This window comes from Triticum urartu, unplaced genomic scaffold, assembly GCF_056163025.1.
Source record: "Triticum urartu cultivar PI428250 unplaced genomic scaffold, HENAU_Tu73 scaffold1, whole genome shotgun sequence".
NCBI lineage: Eukaryota > Viridiplantae > Streptophyta > Magnoliopsida > Poales > Poaceae > Triticum > Triticum urartu.
The window spans coordinates 3,003,529-3,008,237 of NW_028259461.1; positions in this window are offsets into that span (position 1 = coordinate 3,003,529).

Here is a 4,709-nt window from a genome sequence, read left to right on the forward strand (position 1 = left end):
CTTGACTTTTCTCTTCCCTATAAAGGATTTGTTTTTTTATGCGTAATATAGAAATTATCTTGTTGAGATCCTATGAATCAGTTCAATTAAAACCTTAGATTCATACTAGAGCCACGATGATTTAGTCTCAAGCTAAACAAAAGGCAAGGGTTCTTCGAATAAGAACCGCTTGATAATCATTTATTGAATCAGTGTAATGACTCGACAAAATCGAGAGAAAAAAAGTTGTCTTTTGGGCAAACAAAATTGGAAGGAAGAAAATTTCTTTTTTATTTTTATTTAAGAACTACTTGAATTTTTCAGTCTGGTTGCGAGGTCTTAATAGTGAGTATGAATCATAGTTCCATTTTTTTTTGATCCACTCTATCTATTTCGTGTTCCAGATACTAGAATAAATAATATCTGACGAATTAGAATCATCTTGATAGAGATAACAGGCCCTTTCTATGTATTATCAATAGGATCAATTCTAACAAGTCACACACTCATATTCCAGAGATACCGAAACAAAAAAATTCCGCGGTCGAACTACCATAATATCTAGAAATGTAGATCTTAAACTAGAAAGGCTTTTTTGGATGGAAAAACTCTGACTTCCTAGTTTTAGTTAGTAGAAACCTAATTGGTTAAAATTCCGTCCAGTAAAACGGAAGAATTATAAATTTCTAAAATGATAGATAGGAATATAGCGAATAAAGCCATTGCGATCCCCATAAAAGGAGTAGTCCCCCAACCCGGGGCGACTTTCCCATATTCCGAATTCAAGGGTTTCAGTAAACTACCTGCACCAGTTCGTTTTGGCCTAGGTTTAGAACTATCTTCAACGGTTTGTGTAGCCATAAATTCTATTTAATCATTGGTGTTGACTTTGTATACTATTCCGTTGTAGTTGTAAATACACGATCTTTTCGTAGATCCATTGTAATCTTGAAATTCTATAAAAATGGAAACAGCAACTTTAGTCGCCATCTCCATATCTGGTTTACTTGTAAGCTTTACTGGGTATGCCTTATATACCGCGTTTGGGCAACCCTCTCAACAATTAAGAGATCCATTCGAAGAACACGGAGACTAATTTAAGTAAGAAGTCTCCCAGATAGGGGGACTTCTTACTTAAATGAAATTATTTTATTCTTTTAGTTGGAGTTGGTGGAACCTTAGGTGGTTCTCGGAAGAAGATAGCGAAAAAAATTATCCCTAAAGTCGAAACTAAAAGGAACGTATAAACCAATGCTTCCATAGATTCGATCCTGGTTTATTTACAATTATAACTTCCACACCTATTCATTTGTCATTTGGGATAATTTCCCATATAAAGAAAGAAAAAGAGTCAAAGAAAGGATGGGAGATGTTTCCCATGTCAAATCAAAAAAGAGAGGTGAAAGATACTATAACAATGTGTATCAAACTGCCTGTTTCCTTGTAGTTGGATCTCCCACTTTTTGGAATGTTCCAAATTCCACTTGAGCATCCAAATCTGGATCAATACCAGCAAAAACATCTCGGAACAATGTTCTAGCGCCATGCCAAATGTGTCCGAAAAAGAAGAGCAAAGCAAAGGTAGCATGACCAAAAGTGAACCAACCCCTTGGACTGCTGCGAAAAACACCATCAGATTTCAAAGTAGCCCGGTCTAATTCAAAAATTTCCCCTAATTGAGAACGCCTCGCATATTTTTTTACAGTAGCAGGATCAGAATAACTTACTCCATTAAGTTCGCCACCATAGAACTCCACCGTTACACCTACTTGTTCAACACTATATTTGGATTCTGCTCTTCTAAAAGGAACGTCTGCTCTAACAATTCCCTCCTCATCTACCAAAACAACCGGAAATGTTTCAAAAAAAGTAGGCATACGGCGTACAAAAAGCTCACGTCCTTCTTTATCTCTAAAGACGGGATGTCCTAACCATCCAACAGCTATTCCATCCCCATTGTCCATTGAGCCTGCTCTGAATAATCCCCCTTTTGCCGGATTATTACCAATATAATCATAAAAGGCTAATTTTTCGGGAATTTTAGACCAAGCTTCTGATAAACTAAGATTTTCGGCTAAACCATTGCTAACTCTTCGATATATTTCTTGCTGAAAGTATCCCTGATCCCACTGATAACGAGTAGGCCCAAATAATTCGATTGGGGTCGTTGCTGACCCATACCACATAGTTCCAGCAACTACGAAAGCTGCAAAAAAAACAGCAGCGATACTACTGGAAAGTACAGTTTCAATATTGCCCATACGTAATCCTTTATATAGACGTTGAGGCGGACGGACACTAAGATGGAATAAGCCCGCTAATATACCCAATGTACCCGCAGCAATATGATGAGAAGCTATTCCCCCCGGAACAAAAGGATCAAAACCTTCTGCACCCCACGCTGGATTTACAGCTTGTACTTTTCCAGTTAGTCCATAAGGATCGGATACCCATATCCCAGGACCATACAAACCCGTTACATGAAATGCCCCAAAGCCAAAGCAAGCCACCCCTGCAAGAAATAAATGAATTCCAAAGATCTTGGGCAAATCCAAAGAGGGTTTTCCCGTCCGCTCATCAGAGAATATTTCTAGGTCCCAATATACCCAATGCCAGATCGCTGCCAAGAAACACAAGCCAGAAAACACAATATGCGTACCTGCCACACCTTCATAACTCCAAATACCCGGATTTGTTACAGTTCCTCCTGAAATACTCCAACCACCCCACGAATCCGTTATTCCTAAACGAGTCATGAAGGGAATTACGAACATACCTTGTCTCCACATTGGATCCAGAACAGGATCAGAGGGATCAAAAACTGCTAATTCGTATAAAGCCATTGAGCCAGCCCAACCAGAAACTAGAGCTGTGTGCATTATATGCACCGCAAGCAATCGACCCGGATCATTCAATACGACAGTATGAACACGATACCAAGGCAAACCCATGGAAATACCCCTTTAGCAAAGAAAAATAGACACGATGTCGCTTTATTTTATCGCATTGAAAAAGACTATCCATATCCTATGTACCTAACCCTTCTAGGGGATTCTGTGTCAGAAAGCGCGAATATTTATTTCATTCCATTAAAAATAAGAAGCCAATTCTGTTCATAAGAAGAAAGAGAAGCAGATCTATTCTATACTCGATAAGTGCCAATATGCAATGGGTAACTTGGCCAATTTGGAAAAAACGAAGAATAGATCGCTACCCCTCTTTGTTTAGCATTCAAATCACCCATTCCCTTTTCTTTATTCAATCTGTCTTACATTCCTTATATGTATAACCTTTCAATCTACGTATTAATAGAATCTATAATATTCATATAGAATAAGAATAAAAATTAAGACAATAAACTGCGGATTCTTTCTTTCTGTTCCATTCTTACGTTTCCATATTAAAGTGTGGTTTTCTTACTTAAATTTAATAATATTAATCTAATATGCCCATTGGTGTTCCAAAAGTACCTTACCGGATTCCTGGAGATGAAGAAGCGACTTGGGTTGACTTATACAATGTTATGTATCGAGAAAGGACACTTTTTTTAGGTCAAGAGATTCGTTGCGAGATCACGAATCATATTACAGGTCTCATGGTATATCTGAGTATAGAAGATGGAATTAGTGATATTTTTTTGTTTATAAACTCCCCAGGCGGGTGGCTAATCTCAGGAATGGCTATTTTTGATACGATGCAAACGGTGACACCAGATATATATACAATATGCCTCGGAATAGCCGCCTCCATGGCGTCCTTCATTCTGCTTGGAGGAGAACCCACCAAGCGTATAGCATTCCCTCACGCGAGGATTATGCTTCACCAACCTGCTAGTGCTTATTATCGGGCAAGGACACCAGAATTTTTACTAGAAGTAGAAGAGTTACACAAAGTTCGCGAAATGATCACAAGGGTTTATGCAGTAAGAACAGGCAAGCCTTTTTGGGTTGTATCCGAAGACATGGAAAGGGATGTTTTTATGTCAGCAGACGAAGCCAAAGCTTATGGACTTGTCGATATTGTAGGGGATGAAATGATTGACAAGCACTGCGATACTGATCCAGTGTGGTTTCCAGAAATGTTTAAGGATTGGTAGTGTCCGGATTTCTTGTAAAGTTATTTCACAGCTAAATTCGTGTTTTCCTCGATTTAATAGAAAATAGAAAGACTTCATGATGAGCAATCATCAGGTTAAGATGGATCTAAACCAATCCATTTTTTTCTATATACATACAACATGCCGACGGTTAAACAACTTATTAGAAACGCAAGACAGCCAATACGAAATGCTCGAAAAACGGCCGCGCTTAAAGGATGCCCTCAGCGTCGAGGAACATGTGCTAGGGTGTATGTGCGACTCGTTCAGATCATGACTTCAAACAAATATAAAAAAAATTGAAGTATCCATGATTAGTACCAATGAATAGGATATAGCTTCTCTATCCTAGATTTCTATGGTATATGGAATTTATGGTTTCCTTTGGTGCAAATCCAATTATCTAAATTGGAAATAAGAAGCAATTCTCCCATTGGTAGCAAATGGTTATCCATTAAGCGGAGGAAATAGTAATAAAAAGAAAAAGGCTTATGCTCCTTTATCTTAAAAGAACGGACTAACAGGGTCAGCTACTTAGCCAACTTTCATAATTAAATACCGTCACTGTATGGATAACTCTTATTGTGAAAAGAGCTATTTACTCTATAATGGATAGGTAGAGCCAAAGAATGTG